This window comes from Patella vulgata, chromosome 4 (genome assembly GCF_932274485.2).
Source record: "Patella vulgata chromosome 4, xgPatVulg1.2, whole genome shotgun sequence".
NCBI lineage: Eukaryota > Metazoa > Mollusca > Gastropoda > Patellidae > Patella > Patella vulgata.
Genome location: NC_065882.2, coordinates 83773319 through 83795393, shown reverse-complemented (window position 1 = coordinate 83795393; position 22075 = coordinate 83773319). Strand labels below are relative to the sequence as shown.

Below are 22075 nucleotides of genomic sequence, written 5' to 3'. Positions count from 1 at the left end.
TATAGGGCTTTTCCACACAGAGTATCTCAAAGCTCTTGTGGTTTATCCCGAACAACATTAACATCGCAATAAACAAATGTATAATTATATTTTACTTTAGCCCAGTAACACCTTAACTACATAATAAGCATACATAATTATATTTATATTAGTCCGTTTGCTTCTCATAATACTCACGGTTAATTTAGTCGTTCGATGAAACATACTTAACACATTTAAAACCTAATTATATTTTATAGCACTTACAAATATAAGTTTATTCTACGGCACTTAAAGTTGCAATTTCATATTTTTATGTTCTATTTTTAACATTTATTAAAATAAAGCCTTAAAATAGATGGTATCTATAAACAGTCCTACTTTGTTCAAGAATAGTCCTATTAATCCTATAATTCACTATGGCCAGTAGAGAAATGTGCAAAAATATCATTTTTAACTTCAAATTCAAACGTTTGAAGATAGCTATTCCATGGGGGGGAATAGAAAAACAAGGGACGTAATTGTGTTATTATTTCCGGGGTCAAAGGATTTTTAAGAGGTGGAATAATACCTATGATCGTATAATAGTGAGTTGACAACCTATTGTGCAAAAGACATAGAAATAATTATGTTTTGACTTTCTTAGAAAATATGAAATTATCGCTTTAAAGATTAAACCTTATTATATTTTATAGCACTTACAAATATAACCTGATTCTACGGCACTTAAAGATGGAACTTTATTATATTTTATAGCACTTTCAATTATAAGATAATTATATTTATTGCATTTAAAATATAAGATTATTATATTTATTGCATTTAAAATATAAGATTATTTGTATAGAACTTACAAATATAAGAACTTCAAGATGATATCCTTATAAATATACATCTTTATATCACCCAAATTTGAAGATTGCATAATATACATATCAAATTAGAAGTTAACAACAGATAGGTTGCCAGATAACGAAACATACGTCCACAGCAGCTACGTCGCCCAGTCAGTCAACAAGAGTTTTCGCATATGTTTTCTTTTGCTGGTGATGAAACATTTACTATAGGCTAAAGTCTAATTAAGAGTAACAACTCATTAAGTAATTATCAGAAAATCATTAGAATTTGATGTCTAGTTCTGCCAATGCTAACGTTTAAACAAAATAAACAACAACCTTTTTAAAAATTTAAATTGTAAATCATTTCACATTTGCATTTTTTGTATGTTCTGTATATTGTATTTTATTTTATGATCAGTAGTGGAATACCGCGTTTTATCAGTGAAATAAAAGTGTTATTCCACTGGCTAAAGTAGTTCATGTTGTTTTTACCTAAAATGATTGCAAAATCATAAAATAAATAGAACATTTGTCGTTTTGTCGTGAATAACATATTTTATTTCATCTCTAAGCAAGAAAACGTTTATATTTTCACTCATGCTACGCATTCGTGAAAATATAAGTTTTCTTGCTTCTCGATGAAATAAAATATGTTATTCACTCTAAAACGACAAATATCTTCTATATATATTGTACTGTATTGTATCGGATGGTCAGTTAGCCCAAGGAATAAAAAACTGAACTGAAAACATTTAATATCATGGATTTAGATGTTCAAATTATCAAAAAATCATTGAAAATCAAGATCTTAAACTCTGTGTATCAATCTAAAGTCAATCAAATGATCACTTTGGCCTGTAGAGCATCTGCAAGATTTTTCGAAGTAATCAAGGCCGAAACTTCGACAGTAATTATCGGAAATCCTTGAAAATATACAGGTGCCTTCGTTGCATGACCATAGAAATTTCAAATCAATCGGATAATAACTTTGGTCTCTAGAGCATCCACAAGAGTTTTTAAAGTGATCAAGGGCCATAACTCTGGCAGTAATTATTGGAAATCGTCTCATGAACTTAATCACTGTGTATAATTTTCAAGTTGATGTCTATAGACGTGCTACGCCGGGTTAACCACTACTTATTTAAATACAGGAGACAATCTAACGTTCGGTAAAACACAGAATATAAATTATAAAATACATTTCCGTAAAAGTAAATATGCGTCTATAAATAGAGTAATTTATTTGAGAATAAAACTGGGTAAGTTATTTTGGGGGTCTGTGCTACTAGTTTTAACCAGAATAAATTCCTTATGTTCTCAAAATTAAATTTTTAATAAATGACGTCCATAGAATGTTATGAATGCAGATATATGTTTAGGTGGTATATACCCATGTCTCAGTAATTTAGTCCAACCTCGTGGGTTTTCTCCGGGTCCTCCGGTTTCCTCCCACAGCTAAAGACCCCTACGCGCAAGCGAATTATTGAAATAAAATTGAACCATGTGTTAGTCGCGAAATGACCTCTCTCTCTCCCTCTCTCTCTCTCTCTCTCTCTCTCTCTCTCAGTAGTTTAACAGTTTGTGGAACAGATTAAGGTTAGCTCTGTTAATGCAACAGAGCATAACTAGATTAACACGGTTAATGCTGCTGATCATAAATATATTAGGCTATAAGTCGTTAATAATGATATACAATGGGTATATTATAAACGACAAATGGAATGCCAGTTAATTAAATTATATTTGTTTACTTTAAGCATGAGTCGTGAAATTAGTAATAAACATATCTTTCTAGAACAATCAGTGCCAACATTCAGACAGAAATGATAAACACATGTTACTGATGAAAGACAATTTAAATACCATAAAGTAATATCGATAGTGATTGCTATTATACGAAATAAGGCTATGGTCGAATGATGCGGACGACGATGATGATGTTGTATATAAGGGATAATGTGTTCTTCTAAATAGTGCGAATGATTTCTTGTCGGAACTCATCAAAATGAGAAATAGTATCGCCTTTCCTAGAACGGAATGTGATGTTCTAAATGGTGCAAGACATTTATGTCAGACGTGATCAAATGACAAGCAGTATCATGTGTAAGCAAAATGGTGGGATAATTTAATATGTGTATTTTATGTGTGTGTGTGTGTGAGAGAGAGAGAGAGAGAGAGAGTGGGAGAGAAATGGGGGTTCAACGTCCACTCGACACAAACTGGGTCATTTCGGGACTAACATATGGTTTAGTGTTATTTCAAAAAATAACTAAGGGTCTTTAGCTCTGGGAGGAAACTCACGAGGTTGGACAAGCGACCCTAATCCTAGTCATGTACAAGCGGGGAATCGAAAAAACGCCACCAATTGACTCAATGACAGACCCTCTGATCTAACGCGCACGCAGTAACCATTAGCTCCCACCCCCCCTTTTTTTCAGAACTCTGTATGAGTATTTTATTTGAGAATAAAATATGTTTTTTTATGTGAGAATTAAATATTTTTTTATGTGATGAGTAGAGATGATAATGTAAACTATAATTACAGATGATTATGTTGTCGTTAATTGGGGACATTTTTTATATTCTTCTATTATGTCATCTAGTGCTAATATTATTCCATTCTAGATCATCAACTATTGAATTTCTGACAACGATAATTAGGGTTTCTTATCTCAACTGTCAAGACCTTTATTCTACTGTTTGTTGTGTGGGTGTGTGGGTGTGGGGGCGTGGGTGAGTGTGTGTGAGCAGAGAGAGAGAGTGAAATGGGGTATAACGTCAACTCGACACAAAGTAGGTCATTTCGGGACTAACACACGGTTCAATTTTATTTCAATAATTCGCTTGCGCGTAGGGGTCTTTAACTATGGGAGGAAACCGGAGAAAACCCACGAGGTTAGACAGGCGACCCTACTCCTTGTCACGTACAACCAGGTAATCGAAACGACGCGAGTTGACTCAATGACAGACCTTATGATACAGCATGCACATGCTAACCATTCGGCCATCCCCCCCCCCCCCCGTGTGTGTGACGGCGCGAGTGAGTAGGTGTGCTTGGTTTGCCGAGGGTGCAGAGGTGTGTGTGGTGGGGGGGGGGTAGTTAAATGAATGCCTATAGACTATAACAACCCAAACACACCACTACAATTTTACAGCAACTGGGCATCAGTCTTTCTAGAAAAAAAACCTTCATTCAATAGTAATACCATTTGGAAAGATTTGATCAATTAGGCCCAAAGATTTTATTATTTGTGTAATCCAAGCTCTGAGTTGTTTTCTAGAAAAGCACTGACAAATCTAAGAATAAGCGCACATAAATTGAAAATTAAAACAGGGAGATATTTAAAATTAGACGTAAACGATCGTTTGTGTAATATATGTCAGGAGGTAGAAGGCGAAATTCATTTTATAACAAATTGTAAAAGACATGACGAAAAAGGAAAAGAACTGTTCAGATTAATTCTAGTTCGCGAGCCTAATTTTTATAAACTGAATGATTTACAACAATTTAAAATACTGATGATGAATGAAAATATAGAAATTTTAAAATGTTTAGGAGCTTTTGTATACAATTCGTTCATGTCTTTGTAAAGTTGTGTATCTTTGTATAATTATGACCATGTATGTATCCTTTATTTGTTTCATATATATTTCTATTATCTTATTTGTATATGCACTTAACTTTGTGAGGTTTTTTATGCAATAAAGTTTCTTCTTATTATTATAGAAGCTAGATAAAAGTTAACACCCGGGAAATGGTCACCAGTAAAAGTGACCTCCATTACAAAAATAAAGAAATATGAAATAAACTACTTTATCGTAACTGTCTAACATGGTCTGTAAACTCGTTTTCATCCTGATTTCTATTCAAGAAACTGACTGAATCCTAATTGACTTGGAAGAAATCAGCTCATTCATTATAGAGCTAAAAACACGACCCTTAATATAGAAATATAATTTTATAAAATGTAAGATTCATACTTATTAAATTATAGTTGGCTGGTGATTATTATACTCTATCGTGATGTAATTAAATATTTCATTGTTCTAAATAATAGATAGAAGATAACAAGTCTTCACCAGTCTCCGTCGATTGATCAAATTGTCTGAAGTTCTCTCGAGTTGACTGTGTCGAATCATCGCCAAATGTCTAAGTATTTACTAGCGTGTATTTTGAGTAAATTGTGTAATTCTGTTCTATTGAGAGGTCATCCATGTTAAACAAATAGCTGATTAAATCTGTAGTTCAGTGAGAATGACGCTGTCTCATTGATCAGAAGATGTTGCAGGGTGTTGTCTCACTGATCAGAAGATGTTTTAGGGTGTAGTTTCACTGATCAGAAGATGTTGCGCGGTGTTGTTTCACTGATCAAGAGATGTTGCAGAGTGTTGTCTCAGTAATCAGGAGATGTTGTAGAGTGTTGTCTCAGTAATCAGGAGATGTTGTAGAGTGTTGTCTCAGTGATCAGGAGGTGTTGCGGGGTGTTGTCTCACTGATCAGAAGATGTTGTAGGGTGCTGTCTCACTGACCAAGAGATGTTGCAGGGTGTAGTCTCACTGATCAGTAAGTGTTGTAGGGTGTAGTACCTGACAATGGTTAGGGTGGAGTCCCTGACAGGGAACATATTCTAGTATCATTCCATAATACGAGGGGCCAGTGATTAAGGCGCTGGCTCGGAAACCAGTCGACCCTAGGTTCCATCACTTAGTCCAGAAAATTCCTTGAGACTTTCCCACATGGTTCTTCTTGTGCACCGTCTAGTCGTTAGGACGGTAGGAACAACTGTGGTCCCGTGTACACATCGTCGTGCACGTAAAAGAACCCTTGTCAGTTGACCCGAAGAAATATCCCACCCGCATTGCACACGTTGCCATAGAAATAAAAAGCCGCCATTGTGTTGACGAGACGTTCAACCGCATTCAATCACAAATTCTTATTGGGCGTGGCTACTACAGTGTATTTACCTTAGTAATAATAAATATGATATATATATATATACACGTCCCTAGAACATGCACACCCCCAGGACATGCATATATGTACTGTATTTTACATGTTACTACATATCACAGACAGGCTTCCTTAATAAATAAAAATATTAATTGTTTGTCAAGGTGATTGTTTAGATCATAAAGTCGGTTAATATTTATAGAAGTCATCGTTTTATAAAATACCCAATTTTATATAATACCCAATTTATAGAGAGAGAGAGAGAGAGAGAGAGAGAGAGGGGGGGTAACGTCCACTTGACACAAACTAGGTCTTATGATACAGCGCGTACGTGCTAACCATTCGACCACCCACCCCCACTCCCGATAAAGACGATGATTGTTAATCGATTTTAAACTATTGTGGAACTTTATAATCTCTCTGACAGTAATATCAGTCTAATAATTCTCCAATTCCGTTCATTATTTATAAAGATATGGGGAATAGACAATTTGTCAATATTCGACATCCTCTGTAAATAATTTAAACAAACCAACTGGACTAATAAGTGCTGGGTAAATTCTTTTGATGAGCCTCTTTTCTCAAATCCGATTGTATCGAAGCAGATGGATTGTCTACCGTCCATAATTCAGTTTATCGTTCTTACTTGAGTGCTAAAAAACGGCTTTACCACATCCGCCTGTGAGAGAGAGGGAGAGAGAGAGAGAGGAAGAGGGAGAGATTAACGTCTACACGACACAAACCAGGTTATTGTAGGACTAAAATCTGTGATAATTTTATTACTTTAATCAGGGTTTATAATTTTATTACAATAATCCGCTTGAGAGGAACCTGGATGATCCGGAGAAAACCCACGGGGCAGGCAACCCTACTCCTTGTCACGTACAAGCGGAGAATCGAAACCACGCCACCTGACTCTATGACCTATGATCTAATCATATTAGATTTATATAAATACTGTATAATATTATATTAAGGTTAATGTTCTCTAAAATATAAGTTTCTTAAAAAATACATTTCTGTTGACGCCTCAAAACATTTGTATCCAGTACAATATTGCAAGGCAAGTGTCCTTGAGGCGGTGGCCATCCTGTTGACTTATATCAAACGTATTTCGAGTGCAATTTGATACGATAAACGCCCAACCAAGATAAGTTGGATCAGAACAAGAGAACGTAGAGATTTATAAAGTCTCATTTTCACACGCGTTACTACTTATAGCTTTAATTGGAGCGGTGGTTCGAAACATTATCATTTTACAGTCGTCTTTGGTATATCAAAGTGAAATATCTATGTAGACTGTGTTGACCAGAATTGTAAAATACACAAGTACAACAAACGCATGCATTACTTTAATGGGGTTTATGTTGTCGAGGTTAATGGAGTCGACGAGCATATGAAGGACATTTTGCCCGGACAACGGCGCTACGGCATTCTCTGTCGATTTCCAACTCACTCTCAATGTTTTGTGTCTAACCACCTGGTTAGTGAGTTTGTATCTTACTCACTGAGCCATCGTGTCTTCCTAATGAAATGAGATGAATCTTAAAGAGTCCTAGCAACCCGTCACCGCCCAAATAGTAATTAGTAGGTTGACCGCTTAGAATTGGTTTGATGATTTCAAGTGAATACGTTTATTAAAGTAAAGTTCGGTAAATTCTGCTAACATATATATATGGACAGTTACACAGATCACCAAATATTCCTACGCCGTCACTACGCCGTCACCCACGAAACAAGGGCCAAAGCTATTTTTAGTCTTCCTCTCCCTTTTCCTTTTCCCCCTTTTGCATGGCGATTTTTGTTGACTTTTTGGTGTAGAATCGAGGAAAAGGGTTTGAAAATACATTTTCTGCCAGGTTTTGGTGAATATTCATAATTTTGATGCGGAAGGATACAAGAGTTGAGAGGTTGGTTAGGTTGAAATGTAGGGCCTGAAATTGCATGTTTACTTGTCTCTACTTCCAGCTTGTGTATCTCAAGTTTTTCATGAAGAACCTCATACGTGCTTTTGGGCAAGTGGTTGCAACATGTTGCTCCATCTGTGGTAGAAAGCGTTCTACCCAACGAAAATTTGGGAAAAAGTTAGAGCCGGTCTAAGATACGAGAATTAACATTGGAGTCAATGGGGAAATCTTTAGTGATCTGTGTCCATATATATCAGTAGAGATAGCTGTATTAATATAAACGTGACTATTGTGTCGTACTCAGACATTAATATCAAATCTATTAACATTTAACAGACAACAGCGCCTGTAATGATCTGATATAAAAACGCCAGTGTTCGTTCAGAAAACTTAAACATACGTTATGAAAAAGCTAAATCTGCCTATTGCAAGTCTTGCTTTAGGCCTGAAAGGTTTCCTAAATTATTAATTAGACATTAATTAACTGATCCAGGCCATAATCAACTCTCGGTGGCATCAGATTTCTCCGATATTGTTCGCTATCCCGGTGGTCGGGTGTTCGATCCCTGCATTGGCCGAGAAAGTTCATCCAGATTTTCCGGCGTGGTTTCCCCTTGTTAGTGGTGCAGGACGTAGGGCAGAGCAAGGACAACTGTTTAGTCGTTCGGATGGGACGAAAAACCGAGGTCTCGTGTACACATTGGCGTACGTGCATTTACGTACATTCCAATGTATACACGGGGCCTCGGTTTTTCGTCTCATCCGAAAGACTAGACAGCTGTCCTTGTCAGGCGTCTCGGTTTAAACCCCGCCTTTAATTGGTGATGTCATCAATACTCTCATATAATATTATATTCTCTGATAATAAAATATAATTATCTCTTATTTGACATTTAACAACAACAGTTATAAATGATCAATTAACACCTGACGTCACAATATTACAACACTAGATAAATGATTAAACATGCATTATTTAAAAGCTAAATTTGCCGATTGCAGGTCTTTAATTAGGCCTTGAATATTATATAATTTAGTAATTACACATGTCAAGGCATAATCAACTCTCGATATCATCTGATCGATTGGATTTTCCATAGATTTGAAATCGATCTGCTGTTCAACGGACGTTGATGATTAACCGTAAAAATGAATAGTCACGATTTTCTCTATTATCGTAACAACTATATAACAATGACAACCGAGACTACAGTGTTTTTCAAATGAGAGTTTTTGGCTTAAAGTAAATTAAGTACTTTGACTGAAATTTGCAGCATATCCCCTTTACATTATCTATTTTTTAAACTATTAAAGCGATAACTGTCAGCATATCCCCTTTACATTATCTATTTTTTAAACTATTATAGCGATAACTGTCAGCATATCCCCTTTACATTATCTATTTTTTAAACTATTAAAGCGATAACTGTCAGCTATTTGTCTTATCTGCCATACTGCCACTTTAATGGATTTAACAAAAATTAAATATATCTTTAATGGCGTCATTTTATCGCTAGTCGACCGACGTTTAATTTCGTCATTTTATCCCAACGAGGTTCCCCTTGCTCATTGGAGCAGCACTTGGGGGGGGGGCTGATAAGGGACAGGTAAAGTCGTTCGGATGGGACAAAAACCGAGTTCATATGTACACATTGGCGTAAAATAACCCGTGACAGTTGGAATTTGATATATGAGTAGGGCGAGCAAAATTGTCCTTCAGAGCACACTGTATGGCGTATGCCCGTCTCCAATAGGCCAGTCGGGGCAGAACAGTCGGACGTTAAACCCTATTTCATTTCATTTTATTCCAGTAGACTGACGTTACGCCAACAAGGGTCAAGGTCATACAGTTAAGGTTAAACATACACTCTGTGGTCGATACACTGTTGGCTTTACCAATAAACTTTCAATAAACTTACCACGAAGTACAATTATCTAATACTATATTAAACCATTAGTGTGTTAAATCTTTTACAATTATCTAATACTATATTAAACCATTAGTGTGTTAAATCTTTTACAATTATCTAATACTCTATTAAACCATTAGTGTGTTAAATCTTTTACAATAATTGAATTGGATAAAATTAACACGGAATCTATTTGTATCTCAGGATATCTAACCCTGGTACGAGAATACTTCCGGGTTAAATACCTAAGGTACAAAAACAACAAATGGTTGTACAGCTGATGAACAAATATAAACCGGGAAATAAGCTTAACATCTGATAGCAAAAGAGAAAAAAAACCTACCAGATTTATTATAATGGACGTACAACAACTGATGATGAGATATTACTAGGAATTAATGGTGGTCTGCATCGTGCAGCGATATGCAGTGTACTATTAGACAAAGTATGGCAAGAGTTATTTTAAGAGCACGCGTACTCGAGAACTCTGTTTTGTGTCCTATCCGAACCACTAGACTACCTGGCCCCGAGTTCACAAAGCTTTCTCAGACTTAAGTTAAGACTTTACTCAAAAATATTTGCCTTATTTTAACTAAAATATAGCCCTTTATAAAACTTTTGTTGTTTTAATATATCAAATACACCTATAAGAAACTATGTGCAAAGTTTTGTGTTTCTGGATCAAAGATATTTCTTATAAACAATGATTGAAATGTTTTGTGAACTTGGGGCTAGGTCCTTTTTTCGGCACCATAAACAAGCAGGGTGAAAACACGCCGGGAAATCCTGAGCATCTTTCTCGGTCAACACCTAGATTGCTTTAATTAATAGTGGTCTGTATCCAGATCACATTATTTGATATAACTGGTGGTCTGATTCCTGATATTCATTGCTCGACTCCTCTGATTCCCATTACAGCGTATTGACTGTAACTGTATATTATGAAAACACGTTATATTTTAATAGACTATGTTTAAAACAGCGCCACTATATCGTATTTCAAACGCACTATGACATGGACAATTACATTGGACATGATACAATAGGAAATGATATTCGACAGTTTTGATTGATATGTCGTATCATATATTAATAGCAAACAGTTTTAAAAAAGCGAGAATATATAAAATTTCACGCCATCTATCAATGTATAATTATATTACTGGATTACAATGAATCACCATTGGTCTGCATGGAAGACAGTTCTAATTAATCACTTGAATTATCACAACTTATCTAATAATAAATTGTATTTGTATTGGAAAGTATTTTGGTTCATGGTAATGACTGACTGTCGATAAACGCGCTAAACGCGCGTTTGTTTTAAATATTGGATCAAATTTACAATATGGTATAACATTGGCTAGTTAGCTGTTCTTGTCAGGCCCCACTGACAGGGGGAAACCAGGCCGTAAAATCCCGAAGAACTTTCTCGGGCAACACCTGGACCGTACCTGCGATCCCCAGTCTAGCGAACCAGCGTCTTACCCACATAGCTACCGTAACTCCTAATTCAGACACACTCCCCAAGAGAGAGAGAGAGAGAGAGAGAGAGAGAGAGATGGGTTTAACGTCCACTCGACACAAACCAGTTCATTTCGGGACTAACATATGGTTCAATTTTATTTCAACAGTTCGCTTGTGCGTAAGGGTCTTTAGCAGTAGCAGGAAACCGGAGTGCGTAGAAAACCCACGAGGTTGGACAGGCGACATTACTCCTTGTCACGTACAACCGGAGAATCGAAACCACGCCAGTTGACTCGATGACAGACCTTATGATACAGCGCGCACGTGCTAACCATTCAGCCATCCAACCCCCGATTGAATCAAAGCAGGAAGATATCTCCCGTTGATATTGAGATGTTTTTTTTTTGTTCTTAACTAAATGTCAACTAATCTATTTGAGTATATTATAGCGTGAAGTAAGCCCTGAAAAATTAGATATTGTCCCCCAAAAAATGCAAATGACGACCTGTGGTCTTTAGTAAAATCAGGACAGCAGAAAGCCAGTGAAGTCGAAACTTAAAGGAGGATAAATTTAATTGAAATCAGTGACCGGTTGAGTGAACTCAGTAGGTCTTGTTAAATATACGGTAGATGTAATCTCCCCCTCCTACTATGTCTTATAATAGACTGATATAAACGATAATATACATACAGATAGCCTTTTAGTAGTGCGAGTCAACATCAGCTATTGATGATTTAAAACTAGCGGAAAGCTTGACCTTTCCATGAACACAGCTCTACCCACTTTACTAGGCTATATTATTATATAGTAAAATACAACAGTACGGTGTTATAAACATACCAGCTGTACAGATCGACAACTTCTAAAACTCGCTTCATTCGTGTTAGTTATATCGCCTGCTCTAAACACATGTGGCTGCTGTCGTTCGGATGGAACAAAAAAAAAGCGAGGAAAAAATAAAATGGGAATCAAACCAGGTTAATGACAGGAGCCTGGTCTTCATGGACTTTAAAATATCAAGAGTTTTTTTTTCTACATGCACATCAATATGTAGAAGAGATCTCGGTTTATCGTTCCATCTGTATGACCAGACGTTGTTCCGCGCCCGGTTCCCTGTCATACATCACTTATACGGGGATAGATCCCGATACCTCTTGGTTAGCCAAACAACGCGGGGGTCACGGTGACTAAGTGGGTAAGACGCTGGCTCACTAGCCTGGAGGTTCTGCGTTTTTCCGGCGTGGTTTCCCCTTATTAATTTTGCAGGACGGAGGGCCTGACAAGGACGAAAAACCAAGGTCTCGTGTACACATTGGCATGCACGTAAAAGATCCCTTGACAGTTGAAATTCGATATAAGAGTAGGCCGCAGTGCTGCTGTCCGGGCAAAATTTTCCGTATAACTGTCTTCAATAGCCCAGTTCGCAGCTAATGAAAACGGGCATTAGTGACAAAATTAATGACTCAATTGCTTTATTTATTAACAATCAAATGAAAACAATTATCTTAATAGATTATATATTTACAAGAGTTATCCTTTAATAACACTGATTATTGGAACACCACAGTTCGTCAATGTCTTTCAACACGATTCTTTACCAATTTCATATATACACAATGTACAATATTTCCCTATTTGAAGTTTCTATCTAACATTCGTCCTAAATTTCAATGGTGAATTATCACGTCCCTATTCTTGAACACCCAGAATATGTATTATACCCCTGGTCTTGAACACTCAGAATATGTATTATACCCCTGGTCTTGAACACCCAGAATATGTATTATACCCCTGGTCTTGAACACCCACAGTATGTATTATACCCCTATTCTCGAACACCCAGAATATGTATTATACCCATGGTCTTGAACACCCAGAATATGTATTATACCCCTGGTCTTGAACACCCAGAATATGTATTATACCCATGGTCTTGAACACCCAGAATATGTATTATACTCCTGGACCTGAACACCCAGAATATGTATTATACCCCTGATCTTGAACACCCAGAATATGTATTATACCCATGGTCTTGAACACCCAGAATATGTATTATACCCCTGGACCTGAACACCCAGAATATGTATTATACCCCTGATCTTGAACACCCAGAATATGTATTATATCCCTGGACCTGAACACCAAGAATATGTATTATACCCCTGGTCTTGAACACTCAGAATATGTATTATACCCCTGGTCTTGAACACCCAGAATATGTATTATACCCATGGTCTTGAACATCCAGAATATGTATTATACCCATGGTCTTGAACACCCAGAATATGTATTATACCCCTGGACCTGAAAACCCGGAATATGTATTATACCCCTGATCTTGAACACCCAGAATATGTATTATACCCCTGGACCTGAACACCAAGAATATGTATTATACCCATGGTCTTGAACACCCAGAATATGTATTATACCCCTGGACCTGAACACCCAGAATTTATCCCCTTGGTCTTGAACACCCAGAATATGTATTATACCCCTGGACCTGAACACCCAGAATTTATCCCCTTGGTCTTGAACACCCAGAATATGTATTATACCCCTGGACTTGAACACCCAGAATATGTATTATACCCCTGGTCTTGAAGAATCAAAATATGTTTTATACCCTGAAAATCTATATTTAAAACATACTATTTTTATTTATAATACAACCAGCTTTGTCAGTTTGTTTATCATGTAGGCAGTTTCTTATAAACATCACCCCCTTTATATAACATATTATCACTGTTTTAAAAATAAATAAACATACCGAAAATTATGAGAAAGATGGAAAATGTGATTAAAGTTTTTCCATTTATACGACAGATCCAAAATATGATTAAAATTTTAAAACGTCTCTGACAGGCGATAGAAATGTAAACACTAAATTCCCTGTTTATCATCTCTCACTTACACGCTGATAAAATGTAAACTACATCATTTAACATGCTATGTAATCTTGTATTCATCTTTCACTCAAATTCTGATTATAATATATGTTTTAATGTAATGTGCTTTAATCGTGTATACATTAATATTATATATTATATACAATAAGTGAAATAGAAATTTGAACAGATTAAAACATTTTCACGATATTTAAAGAATGTGTAAGAATTACTTTGTATTTTAAATGTGCCTACTTTATATATACATAATAAATGTAATGTCATCTTAAGAGGATCAATATGTTAAACATTCACGAAATTTCATTATATAGCTTTAAACCGAGGAGGTTATATACTCCTTAATAATAATTCAATAAACGTTTGAACTTTGTGTAGCATAGACGTGAATATAGGTCTATATACACCAGACAAACAGATGATATTATATGCACTACTATACTCATGTTTAAATGTTATAAATTAAATATAAACTTTTAAACATCTGCAGCAGCGCTCTCAATAATAATATGTATATAATGATACGAAATAATATAAATACTATTTTTAAAGATTTAAACATGTACAGCATGTACATGTATATAATGATATGAAATAATATAAATACTATTTTTAAAGATTTAAATATCTACATACTAATATAATATAAATACTATGTTTAAGGATTTAAAACTTACTGCTCGATAAAGTTGTATTAAAGTGTATAATAATCCATGATGAAATTCCAGGGATAATAAAATTACTCGAGTAACACCCTGTCTATATAAAACTGATATAAAATGATCTAGTTTCCACTCCTAGAAGTTAGTTAAACCTATAGACCACAACTCAAGGCGTCATTTCATCTGCCGCCAACGTTCTTTAAGCTTTAAGGTACTGCCGCTATTCCTATACACAGGTCAAATATATAAGGTTAATACGCATGCGTGTGTGAACAGTGAAATTGATGAGTGTCGGGTTATTGAGAAGTGGTGAGATTATTGAATGTTATCAGTCTATTGTAAGACATACAATATCTAACAGTTAGGCTGTAAATGGCTGAACTAATTAGAATAATGATAAAAGGCCAAACAAACAAAGAATCTGTTATTTTAAAGAGAGAGAGAGGGAGAAATGGGGTTTAACGTCCACTCGACACAAACTAGGTCATTTCGGGACTAACATATGGTTTAATTTTAATAGCAGTGGGAGGAAACCGGAGGACCCAGAGAAAACCCACGAGGTTGGACAGGCGACCCTACTCCTTGCCACGTACAACCGGGGATTCGAAACCAAAGACATACAATATCTAACAGTTTGATTCTTATTTTACAACATGTAATTAACAATTATACCAACAGAAACCAGAATTCTAGAATTTGTAAAATGTTGAAAAACACATTTTGATAATTAATATATATTTTTTTTCTTTTTCAAAAGACCAGGCCACAAGAAATATGGAAGAAGAAAGTTTATTGCATGAAAAACCTTACAAGGTTATGTGCATATACAAATAAAATAGTAGAAATATACATGAAACAAACAAGGGATACATGCATGGACATAATTATACAAAGATACACAACTTTACAAAGACATGAACGAATTGTATACAAAAGCTCCTAAACATATTGGTAGAATATTTAATCCTGAAGTCGTTATGTTTCTGTTTTCATTAAAAGTTTGGAAATGTAGACACATTCCAATCTTTTAAAAAGTATTGTGTAAATTAACCCGACCAGTGACAGGGCTAGAACTGGAACTCTAGTCTTCATTGCGCGAAATGACCCGTTTAAAAGTAAACGTAATTTATTTATAGCGTTGTACCGAGTCGCCCAGGTGAACGCTTGACCTATTATTGTAAAATATCTACTGGTTTATACGATGACAAATATAGATAAATAATTACTTATAAATAGTATATACTGGTTACTAAAAATAGAATGAAATGAAAAGAAATGGGGTTTAACGTCCTACTGTTCTGCTCCTAAACTGGGCTAATGAAGACGGGCATACGCCATACAGTGTGCTGTGAGGAACATTTTGCCCGGGCAGCGGCACTATGGCCTACTCTTATATCGAATTCCAACTGTCAAGGGATCTTTTACGTGTATTCCAATATATACACGGGACATCGGTTTTTCGTCTCATCCGAAGGACGAGACAGAGTTCATGTACACCAAACGAATTGGTATTGTGACAGAAACCCGACTATTCCATTTCACCGCCCGTGGGAACACATATAGATATTATACCCAAACTAACTTGTAAATTGCTTTGATGAAACAAACCTGAACACGATCAAGGAATAATTTATTTTGGTCATGTCCTGTTCATTTTAATACTTTTAGATTTGAAGTACACCAAACTGTCATCGACTTAATTTCTAATATTACACACCTTATAAAATATACCATATTCATTTATTTAATTTATTTTCGTCAAGTACTGATCATATCAATACGTTCAGACTTAATTTATAATTTGCCTCACCTCATTCAAATCGTTTTGAATGTAGAAATAGATTTTCATTCATTTAATTTAGCAAAAAATACATTATTCATATAATTGCTGATATATCTGTATAATAATATTTTATTGCTCGCTTTAATCAAGTCTCTATATACATGTAGACACGACTATTTTTAATATATATATATGTATATGTTAATGGGTGGTATATATGGAACAGGTAAAGGGTGTCACTATTTGTACACCAACAGTATTTGAACGAATCAGAATACGCTCAAGTTTTGTATAACTAAAACTTGATAACTTCACTTTCAGGTAAATTATGACTTAAGTTTAACTATGTGTTAGATTGCTGACTAATTTAAGAAAATAAAGGAATTGAATCACTTTTTGACGGATATTTCTTTTGGAAATTCAGCATTCGCATTAGTGTAATTTACAAGGGATTTGAAAATCTTTCATATGACATTCAGAGCCTTTAAAGCCGCACCATGGACGATTAAAAAAGGAGCTGACAATTCTCGCCATAAAAGCTGAAAAAATGTCAGTCACATTCCTTCATTCTAAGCTGAGGAGTCCTCATTTTAACAACACTGTAGCCTTGATTGTCGTTTTTACCTTTGTTACGATAATAAACAAAGTCTCAATAATCCATTTTGACGGTTAATCAATAACGGCCGTTGAACCGCAGATCGGATTCAAATCTGTTGAAAATCGGATCTATAAGATGGCATCTAGAATCGATTATGGTCTTGTCATGCTGATTAATATCTAATGAAATATACTCAGCCAAATTAAAAACTTGACACTCGGGATTTTTGGGACTAGATTTTTAATATTTGGTTTAAGGCAACTATTTTAGTGTTATGTTGTGCACAGACAACCTTGACATCAACAGAAGGCAAGAATACGTCTCGCCGAAAGTCATTGACATTGATAACGTTCGTGATGTCACAGTACCCCCCAAAATGAAATTCACAGATTTGGAGAACAATCGGAATAAAGTGTTTAGTAACGGTTGTGGCCTCCTCTAGCGTCTCGTACTGCCACACAACGTCTTCTCATGGATCTCAGAACATTAGTAAATACTACCCGAGGAAGACGTCGCCACTACTCAGCAAGAGCATGTTGAAGGTCCTGCAACGTCAGTGGTGGATTCACTTGCTGACGAACACGTCGACCCAGTTCGTCCCAGATGTGTTCAATAGGATTAAGGTCGGGGCTAAGCGACGGCCAATCCAGGACTTGGACACCGGCATTTCTTTAAAAATTCTGGGTAGCAATTGCTGTATGGGATCGAGCATTGTCTTGTTGAAACGTTAGTCCAGGCCCATTTCTCTGCATAAACGGAAGAAGAACAGGTTACAAAATCTGATCCCTGTACTGGACAGCATTTAAGTTCCCATGGACAACAACAAGAGGAGAACGTCCATGTGCACAAAAAGAACCCCAAACCATGACGCTGCCGCCACCAAATCGGTCAACTTCTCTGACGCATACTTGAGCGTAACGTTCACCTCGTCTGCGGTACACTCGGACCCTGCCATCGGCAAATCTCAAAGTGAATCGAGATTCGATCGTCACTAAAGACAACCGAATTCCACTGTCTTTGATTAAATCTTATGTGTCTTATGGCCCACACAAGTCGGTTACGGTGATGAAGAGGTGTCAATATTGGTCCATTATAGGGCCTCCGAGCTCGAAGACCAGCAGCCTGCAAGCGATTTCGAACAGTTTGTGCAGTTACCCTTCCACCAAACATCTCTCTACTAGTGGAGGTTGCAGTGACAAATCTGTTTCTAAGATTACGTAATCGTATTGCTTGATCTTCCTGGAGTGACGTCACACGTGACGCTCCCGCCCTTGGGCGGTCGGCAATAGTTCCAGTTTGAAGCACTCTCATTCTAAGATTAATTATTGTCTGGCGTGAACAATTAAAGGCTCTTGCAACAGTGGCCACAGACTGACCAGCATAGAGCCTACGTAGACGTTCTACATTTGAAAGGCGCGGCATTTTCTAACAAAGATGAAAATAACAATTTAAATTTGTTTTTCCAGTTCAAGTTACGTGTGCGTGTTCAGTTTAAGCAAACTTGCATGATTGACCTCACAAGTTTGTGTTTGCACGTGTCTTTCAGGTTTTTCATCTTTATATGCTCAAAAGTCACGTGATCCACGTGACTTTACAATTTTATGAAATTAAAGGCTTCTTACTACTTACTATCGTTAGAAACACTTTAAAATTTATTTGATTTACCAGAAAAAAAGAATTTGTTGAAATTCATCAGTGTCAAGTTTTTAATTTGGCTGAGTATATCTATATAACATTTCAGGCCCAAAGAAAGCTCTGCACTAGGCGGATTTAGCTCTTTCATAATGTATGTTTAAATGACGTAGCACCTATTTTTTACACGTGATATGTTGGATATATAGCATATATAAATAACTCATCATTAAGTATTGTTTGACAGAATTGATTAATTTATCAGACTTGACTATTATTTTGTACTGTTTGACGGAGTTTATTATTATGTATATATGACTTTACAATATTATTTATATACTGTATATCAGACTTGTCTATATTATTATGTATTCTATGACGAAGTTTATGATCTATTTCCGATATGACAATATGTATACAATTCTGTACACTGACGGACTTGTATAAAACACACACAATAAACCAGTCAAGTGAACCATTAAACATACATTGTGCAAGAGCTACATCTGCCTATTGCAGGCCTTTCTTTAGGACTGAAATGTTTTCTAAATTATTAATTAGACATTAATTAAGTTATCCAGGCCATAATCAACCCTCGATGGCATCGGATTTACGTTCCGATATTAAATAGATTAGAACAATTCAGCCATGTTTTGATTTAAGCTAAAAATGGAGGAGCGAGACTTAGCTTCGAACTACCAGTACGATGGTTGAAATTATTGCACACGTCTTGTCAAAGCTTAAAAGGCTAATATCTTCGCTCGCAATAGAGTAATTTGAATGAAATTTTTAAATTATTCATTTTGCATTATCTATTTTCGAACTATTATAGCAAGAATGTCTAGCTCTTTATTTAACTCTTACATAATATATCTTAAAGTTAAGATTTTATTGTATCATTTAATTTCCATGATGGACAGTAAACCAACTTTACACTTTAAATAAAAGATAATCACACATTTATAAAAAGATGACCTTGAATCTATAATATAGCACTGCACATGACAATGGTTGGCGAGTCCACAATAAGCGATATATCGAATACTGCATCGAAGATAACGATTGGACAAAGTCGTGATATTATCTATCTAGGTTTCACTTGATCTATTCGTTGGTAACATTACGAATCGAACTGTCATTGTTGTAGTTAGGGTTAGGGGGTTAGGCGAGTGTCGCCTACTTACTCGTTTCCAACTGCCGTTGGAACGTTTACGTGCACATCCATGTACATAAGGATAGGTCTCGTCTTTTCATACCATACACGCGACTAGTCACCCTTGATAGGCGTCGCTCTTGACAAGTGAGACATAATGGGTGTCCATAAATCTTGATCCACGCCAGGACTCCAGAACATTATAGTTGAGGCCGGTTCCAGGACCACTCGATCACCACCAGGATCGGAATCCAGGATATTCTAGTAAAGAGGCAAATTTCAGGACTCCTCGAACATCACCAGAACTGAAACCCACAAAATTCATGAAGAAAGGTCAATTCCAGGACCGCATGACGACGCTGAGGACTGGAACCAGGGCCAAGTGAAGTAGTCAGTTCCAGGACCGCTCGAGAATAAAGTTGTTGATTTATTAGTTGTTCATGGGTTTATCCAGAAGAAGTAACGTGTACCATATTAACTTGTCAAGTTATTTAAATGCTAAATAAATATACTCAATCACTGATAAGGGTTTACAGCTAATAATCCTCAAGTATCATAACGGAAACCTAATCTAGGTCAAACAGACTTTGTTCTGCCTTTTTGAAAGAACAAAAAATAAAGCATGGATTAATCTCATATGATTGTTTACCTAATAATACAACCATTAACTCTAAATTCTAGATAATAATTCTCATTTTATGAAGTATTTGTTAACACGATATTGTTACTCATTTCCTGGACATTTGGTATTTTATCAGTGAGAAGATAGGATGATTGGGTATGCATAAAACTGGCTTAATGTCCATGATGTCCCTGTTTCAATACCGGGGTTGGTTGATAAACATCACACCTTGTTTACCCTAATTCTTACATCCGTAGGCTACCAATATAAATCCCTGATTCTTAAATCCGTAGGGAACCAATATAAAACCCTAAACATTAAATGCCTAGACTACCAATCTTAAATGCCTAGACTACCAATGTAAAACCCTAATTCTTAAATCGGTAGGCAACCAATATAAAACCCCAATTCTTAAATCGGTAGGCAACCAATATAAAACTATAATTCTTAAATCGGTAGGCAACCAATATAAAACCCTAATTCTTAAATCGGTAGGCAACCAATATAAAACACTAATTCTTAAATCTGTAGGCAACCAATATAAACTTCTTAAATCTGTAGGCTACCAATATAAAACCCTAATTCTTAAATCCGTAGGCTACCAATATAAAACCCTAATTCTTAAATCCGTAGGCTACCAATATCAAACCCTAATCCGTAATCCACAGGCTACCAATATAAAACCCTAATTCTTAAATCCGTAGGCTACCAATATAAAACCCTAATTCTTAAATCCGTAGACTACCAATATAAAACCCTAATTCTTAAATCCGTAGGCTACCAATATAAAACCCTAATTCTTAAATCCGTAGACTACCAATATAAAACCCTAATTCTTAAATCCGTAGACTACCAATATAAAACCCGAATTCTTAAATAGGTAGGCTACCAATATAGCGTTTGGTTATGTAAGTCATGTGAAAGTTATACAATAGATATCATACAAGAATACTGTAAATATCGGGGGTTAACTGTTACAATTTCTAAAATTGATAACGACAAATTATTCCATGCTGTATAAGCGTATTACTGGTATAAGCTGACGTGTTGGGACAGTCGCTGTTTATGGACCATACCTATCTTACTGTTGTTGTTCTTCTTCTTGCAGGGGCGGGGGTCTAGTGATTCAAGGCGTGATATTATAAGCTCTGTCCAACCTCGTGGGTTTTCCCCGGGTTCTCCTGTTTCCTCCCACTGTTAAATACCCCTTTTCGCCGCTAACCACATGTTAGCCCTGAAATGACCTGGTATGAATAGATTGGACGTTAAACCCCATTTCTCTCCCTATCCCATCTTTTTCTTTGGATCGACACCCTTGGCAAATAGCCCAAAGTTCCTTCAATAGCATTACGTTCGCCGTGATTTTCGCATCGATTGACAAACTTCGATTTGTTGATATTACGCAACCATTCAAAGATGAGGATTGTGACTTTCTGGTGGGTTCTTGGTTCATTGTACTACCATATTTGGTTAAACTGACACAGTGTTTAATAATAAAGTCTGGTGCTTTCTCTATTTTATTCACAACCCGTACTATACATACTATCTAACACATTATGAACCATTGAAGTATAATGTTTAACAAATTCTAATCCGCTGAGGTTTGTATAATCATATGTAATTATTTATTAATATAGCCTGGTAAGTTCTGATGCGTTACCG

The 22075-nt window shown here is 35.9% G+C and overlaps 1 protein-coding gene across 3 annotated transcripts in view; it reads right to left on the bottom strand.

Moving 5' to 3' along the window:
- The window catches only part of LOC126818814 (growth hormone secretagogue receptor type 1), a 134099-nt gene that overhangs the window by 51436 nt on the left and 60588 nt on the right, over positions 1-22075 (bottom strand). The window contains exon 1 of one of the 3 annotated variants that reach the window (XM_050546408.2): positions 14641-14840. The exons of the other annotated variants lie outside the window; for them this stretch is intronic. The gene's annotated coding sequence lies outside the window, so the exon portion shown is untranslated. Of the gene's footprint in view, positions 1-14640; positions 14841-22075 lie in introns of those variants that run through there. 3 annotated transcript variants of the gene reach the window in all.